We start from the raw sequence: 7,611 nt of genomic DNA on the forward strand, positions 1-7,611 counted from the left end.
TGATCCATTCAACTAAAGGTGAATATGTCACGCATTGCTTCGAAAGTACAACGCCTGCAACGGGAAAGTTGTTGCAATCGCAGGAAACCATCATGTAAAACATTTTTACGTAATTTTCCAACCTTTCACATCATCTGTATTTATGTTTTCAGAGGTCAGTTTTAACTTTATATCACAAAAAAACTTTTTTAGTAGCCATCAAACCATTGAAAAAGGGTTCGTCTGTCTTATTGCAATAAGGTGTTTTTGTGTAGAAATATGAACTGATATTTTTTAGATGTTTTGCATGATCCAAACATCCGTTCCTTGGTCTACTGACATTCACGTCTTGTGATTTAGATAATGTAATTAAGGTCTTCCGTTACCACGGAGCATAATTTCAATAATTCACTCATTTTCACTATATAAGTACCACCCCCACCCCCACCCAGTCTATGGTACCCCAGACCCAGGGGCCTTAAAATTCACAATTATGGAAGATAAGGACCATTGCTTATCATGACTACAGACCCTAAACCGTGCTACTACACCTCAGAAACGAACCGTACCGTTCCATACAGAAACTGTAACGAGAAATACAAAATTATTGTATTGATTTCATGTTTCTGCTGCCGATTTTCGTATTTATTTTGTTTACTGATATTTTTTCTTGTGAAGCAAACGTTTGAACGGTTAATCTATTATTTTAGAAATAAAAAAACAATGTACATATCTATTTACTAGGAATAAAAATGAAGCAGGAAGAGTCATATCTATTTCTATATATTTCTATGTAGATCAATGAATTAAAAATAAGTTACATATGTACGTAGCGTTATATGTATAGAACAAGTATATACCCAATATACATATTAATTCCTTTTAATTATCTTACAACTTTATTTGAAAGTGAACAAAAAATTCATTTAATTTTTTCCCCGTTTTAAAATGAAGGTTCAGCATACGTAAAAAATAAGCACGGAAATCTTTACGAGTTCTATATATATTAATACATGTACATATCTATACATAATGTCAAAGACATCGGTGGGATGAGGTTTTCTCTTCCTTTCATTTTTTTTTTCATTTTTCCTCAATCAACGCTGTAGTGTAAATTAATGTTTAAATTGAAATCGAGAAATTAATTTGTTAAAAGCGGAAATATAATTATGTACGTGCATTAGGTACTTCAAAAGTCATTTGAAATGAATTAATTTTTAGCAGCCAATCAAAAATTAAAGTTAACAGGCACTGCCCACTTCATTTACATACCGTTTCCCAAAGCGTACCGTTTACAAAACGAACCGTTCCGTGCAAAAAACGAAACGTACCGTCCACAAAGCGTACCGTTCCGTGCACAAAGCGAAGCGTTCCGTGCACAAAGTGTACCGTTCTGTGAACAAAGCGAACCGTTCCGTGCACAAAGTGTACCGTACCGTTCACAAAACGAACCGTTCCGTTCTCAAAGCGTACCGTTCCGTGCACAAAGCGTACCGAACCTATGCACCTAGTTTATTTATTTAATACCTAGGAGCAGAGATGAAGATATTCTAAAAATTCATGTATTTCCACTATATAATCTATAGAGCCCCACCCTAACACCAGAACCCTGACCCTGGGGCCATTAAATTCACAATTTTGGTAGAGGCTTTCTTGCTCATTATAACTATGCACTTAGTTTATTTATTTAATACCCAGGAGCAGAAAAGAAGATTTTCCAAGAAATAATGTATTTTTACTATATACAGTACCGACCAGACCCAACCTGACACCAAAGCAGTCCCAGAAAGCAGTCCCCGGGACTGCTTTGGGACCGCTCTGGGACTGCTGTGGGACTGCTGTGGGACTGCTCTGGGACCGCTATGGGACTGCTCTGTAACTGCTATGAAAAGCAGTCCCAGCAGTCCCAGCTGCCCCTGGGACTGCTTTCTGGGACTGCTTTGTTCACTCATGTGTGAAAAAGGTTCTGAGTGACATGATAGCTCCGCCCTCTTGTGTATTCTGAATTTGCAGACTCCCTGTTGTTTTGTTTACTTGCAGCAGAGAGAAGTTTAAACTGTTTAATAAGCAAGGATTTATTACATTCTTTTAAGAAGTAGAGATTATTATAGTTAATTAATATTTTCAAGGACTGTATATTTACACAAATTAATGTGTATTTAGAATAAATAAAAAAAATAAAAAAGTTGATAAATAAAGATCGAATTCATGAGAAAATTTTTATCCCTAAAAATAAACTACAAGTTTATGAGAAAAAAATAGCTACATGTGGGCCTTTTTTAATTTTTTAATGTTAAATTTTAATATGTACTCAAATTTGCATTGGTACTAATTAAAAATAATCATTACAGTTAGATATAAGATGTTTTTTTTATTAATAATTCTACACTTTTTATAAGGACCATGCTAAAAAAAGAGTATTCCATGTAACCCTCAAATAAAACCCAACAATTTATTAAATGACCATGAAATAAAATTATGCTACTATTCTCCCGTAACATAAACTATGTGAATGATCATTGGGGAATTAGTGAATTACCGGTAGCTTTAATTAATAAACAAGTTATTAAAAGAGTACATGTATATTTATTTTTAAAAAATGAAAATACCGGGAATTGTGATTTATTTCTTTTTTGTTTTGCTAGTGTTTACCTGGCCGATTAATGTTTATAAGAAGGTATCAACACCCATTGTTTCAATCGCCTTTGGGCAGAAAAATCGATACATGTTATTTGGGTATTTGTATCAGTGTTACACATCATTGAACATGCTGGTAAACAATGACCCTAATTTCAATTTATTTAATGCGATAAAAGTGATAAATGAAATGTACTTAAATTTCTTTCAGAATAAATTTATTTTAAACTTAATCTGAGGATTCCATTCTGCTGATTTGCAGATGTACACTCGAACATTTTCAAATAAAACACTTAAAACTGAGTTTTACAGAGCTAGAGAAAATAACGATATTTTTGAGATGTCTTAAAAATAATCATGACTGAAAAAATAATGCTTGGCAAAATTAACAAAGAATTGTTTAAAAGCCCTAATACTTAAGAAAACTCTAACTTTAGAGTATCTAACTTTAGTCTAAATTGGCCATATAATGATACGATCTATTTAAAGCTTCTTCTGTTGAAAAATATTTAATTCACGTTTAATTTTCTGTATAAAAAATAAATATGGGAACCAGTATCAATCACAGAAGAATTATTAATATACCCAAGAATTGTGATTAAATATTCATATTCAGTGTAATTCATATATGTACATGTAAGTGTGAAAGCCTTCTTCCTCCAATAAATATTATTAATAATTATTTCAATTTTTATGCGCGTACATGTTCTGTTCATAAATGACCTTCTCGAACATGTAAGGATTCCTAGCATACTACCCAGAATCAATTTCTACTGCCTTTTATAGTTCCATTGTTTATTGGAAATCTCATTTCTGAGTAAGCTCCGCCCATTAAATTAATAAACCCCGCCCACTGGGACTGCTGGGACTGCTTTTCTGGGACTGCTGGGACTGCTCTCTGGGACCGCTGGGACTGCTGGGACCGCTGTGGGACCGCTGTGGGACTGCTCTGGGACCGCTGTGGGACTGCTCTGGGACCGCTGTGGGACTGCTTTAGCAGTCCCAGAAAGCAGTCCCTGGGACTGCTTTGTGTCAGGTTGGGTCTGGTCGGTACTGATACTTATTTAGCCCCGCCCTGACAGAGGAAACCCTTGACCCCAGGGCCTTGAATTTCACAATTTGCAAGTAAGTTATCAGCATAGGCTCGGGCTAAATCGAGAGTGAAATTTGGAGTTTGGCAGTAAAGTTAAATAAGGTAATGTTGTAGTGAATAACTAAAATAAATTTAGCATTGAAAGATATTGGAAACTATTTTACTTGTCAGGTTTCTTCTAGCTTGTCGAATTTCATTCTAACTGTTCTATTCCCCACCCACTTAAGAAAAACGATGCTACCTACCTGAATTAATTTTTGTTTATGGTGTTCTTTGAAATGCTTGGTTGTGCCCTCAAACTGGAATAGTTTTAAGTGGCCTGGAATTCCCAGACAATTTTTATTTTATTAGCCCATGCAACTATATTTCTAAGAAGGCAAGATGTATGGTATGTACAATGTAAGTTTCATCTACATATGTTATCTAGATCATATTAAAAAAACCCTAAGGGATAATTGACGATATCCCATTAAGAGTGTAAAAATAGCAGTTTAAATTGTACTTGACAAAATATTTTTTGGCGCATGATGCGCTCCATACTGAAGATCCGTAGTCGCTATTTTGTAAATGTTCACCCAACCGAAACTGTCCTAAAGCAACAGTCTCCTTCTAAAGCATTGTAACTGTTGTATATTCAATACATGGTGTATAAAACATCAGTTGGTAAACAAAGCGGCTAATAAAGTTTCAATGCTCTAAAAGCATGGATTTTAAATGATCGATCATCCTTGGACTATTCAAACGATATTTCCCATTTTCAAATACATGGGCATCATGCTACTTCCTGGCAAGCCTATAATTATGTTTCAAATGATAAATAAAGCTGTCATCGAAAACACCCCGCAGAATCAATAGGTAAAGTTACTTTTTGTTCAAGTGCTCTCTGTTGGAATGCTCAGGAGCTAAGACAGAAATATGCATTCCATGAAATGACCCATACAGTTAAGCTCTTGATGAATTTTTAAAATTTTTCTCAGTTTCCAAACCGAGTCAATTTAAGTTACTGGCAGATAAATTGATGTAATAATTTCAAAAACCTCGTTCGAGTAAGATTATGAATTCGTTTGTAATTTGTTTTCCTATGACGTAATTTCTCCTTTAAACACTTCCTTTGGTTTCCGTCAGTCATACATTGTAGATTTCACCAGGCCAGACAGATTCTCAATTATCCTATATCTCTCTGAAGATGCCAACCAGTAGATAACAATAACCAACTTTTTGGACGGGGCAAAAATATCTTTAAAAAATTAATTTAATATATAATATTATTAACATTTCAGTGTAAATTTACAACTTATCTTAATCCGTAAATTTTTTTTTTAGTTTTATTTATCGTAGTGGATAAGGTTTTTTTTTTACTTTCTTTGAGGAACATTTAAAAATTAGTCTAAAAGAAAGAAAATATACCCCTTTTCTATCAGCCAATCTCCTTTATATATGTTTAAGGACAGACGAGACGTTCCTTAATAATAGATACATTTTTTTAAGAGTTTGTCATTGAAGTTTTGCTACTTGAACATGTTTAATATAAAAAAAAATTGAGGTACCTTACCAGGCATTTCTGAAAGATAGGGGTAGTTTTTCTTATATAATCTTTTGGGGAAGAAAAATAATTTTCCAATATCAAATGCTTAAGTGTATGTTAATTTTTTTTTAAAAGTCCAGAAACTGGTTTATAAGTCAGAATGTTATAAAAATTTTGGATTTTTTTCATACATACAAAGATATACAGAACTGATTTTGAGGAACGTCTCGTCTGACCTTAATAACAATTTAATGATAAACTTATGGTACATAAATCTCTCCTGAATGCATAACAGATTAACATTTAATTATGTACATATGTAGGTAAATATTCACATGTCATTGAGTAGATTTTCATACATAAGTGATTTTTCGTCGTAATAATGGATAAGACGCAGTTGTTAGTGAATGATACGGTCATCAATTATCTTCATTTTATTATTCTATTCTCGTATTTACCAGATATAAATATATATAAACACACTGTTTTGCTTTTTTTCTTAAAAAAAAATCAACAAAATTAATCAAAATCACTGTGCTTCATTATAGATAAGCAATAAATATCATGGAATATTTTTCAGAGAGGAAGACAGTTGTTGTTTATAAAACATGCAATTGGTGAAATTTTGAAACAACTTAGCTCATTTTATGACGATCTCTACTCGAGTAAACATGTTTCGGATGAATGCATTGATAACCATTTAAGTGAAATAAATCTTGAAAGTAAAATAAGAGATGAAAAAGAGAAACAATTGAAAATTTTCCTTCTTTAAAAGAATGTGCTGAGGCAATTTATCATATGAAACAAAATAAATCCCCGGGAAATGATGGTTTACCAGTAGAATTGTACAAAATGTTTTGGAAGCACTTAAAAACATATTTTTACAATGCCTTAATTTATTCTTTTGAACTAGGTGAACTTTCAAATACACAAAAATGTTCTATATTATCCCTTATTCATAAAAAAGGTTCTCTAGACAAATTAGAGAATTACAGACCTATCAGTCTAACTAATATAGATTACAAAATCGTAGCTTTTGTTTTCGCTAGAAGGCTACAAAATGTCATAGATACCGCTATAAATGAAAACCAGACAGGATATATTAAAGGTAGATTTATTGGTAATAATGCTAGACTTATCGTAGATATTCTAGAATGCTGCGAAAATAATAACAAGGAGGATAAAGCCTTCGATTCGGAATTTCCTATTTAAAACTCTAGAGAAATTTTGACCTAATTTCATAAAATAGATTGAAATATTTTATAAAAACCCCTTTTTTATGTAAAGAACAATGAATGGTTGTCAAGAAAATGTCAAATGAAACGTGGAAGTAGACAGGGATGTCAAGTATCTGCTTTACTTTTTTATTTGTAATGGAAATACTAAATTTGAAAATAAACAATTGTAAAGATATAAAAGGTTTCAAAATTAATTCATTGGAAAAAGAAATTAAATGACTTGTGTACAACACGCCGATGATACTACGCTTCCCCTGGAAGATGAATTATCATTGGAAAATGCGTTAAACATTTTACGAGTTTGGCAAAGTGTGGGCACAAAATTAACTAGATGCTGTCATGAGACAGTAATACTCGCACTAATGTGTTTGCCTCTAAATACACGCTCCTACATATTGGGCGGCTTTCCAAGGAAAAAGTCAAAATAATTCTATAATTTACATGTATTCATCTAATTCAGTATGAAATTCTCAGAATCTGTGACCTATAACTCTGAACCTCTTATATTTATATTATACATGCTTAATGCATTATATACCAGTCTGAATTCTATTAATGATGTAAATTCATGCACGGATCTGTCGGGGGGGGGGGGTTCAACCCCCCCCCCCCAGGAATTTACAAGGTTAAAAAATGTATATACTAAAACAAGGGAAAAGTTACAATGGACCCCCCCTTGGAAAATGCAGACACCCCCTGGTAAACACGAATATGTTTAAAATGGGTATGAAAAGCAAAACATTTGCGGCAATAGAACTACCCCCACCCCCCAATCCCACGATATAGGCTTTTGACGTTTGGGTGAGTTTTACATTAGGTTTTTTTTTGTCAATTTCTGAAATAGGATTTTTTTCTGACTTAGGTGGACCCCCCCCCCCCCCTGGAAAAAAAATTCTGGATCCGCACCTGAAATTAGATTTTGATTTATGTTTTGCTCATAATAGGACCTTTTTAAATTTACTAACCCCCCCCCCCCCCCCCACCACCACTCGACACCAAAATCACACAGCACATACTTTTTGGAATAGGCTAGATGGAAAAGGTTTGTTAAAATTTAATATCGTTTGTTATGAATTTATTTAAAATTTGTTCTTGTACTATACATGTGAACATGTAAATTTCTACATCACATCACATTG

Source organism: Saccostrea cucullata, unplaced genomic scaffold (assembly GCF_032062105.1).
Source record: "Saccostrea cucullata isolate Sc308-1 unplaced genomic scaffold, CSIRO_AGI_Scuc_v1 ctg1087, whole genome shotgun sequence".
Classification (NCBI taxonomy): domain Eukaryota; kingdom Metazoa; phylum Mollusca; class Bivalvia; order Ostreida; family Ostreidae; genus Saccostrea; species Saccostrea cuccullata.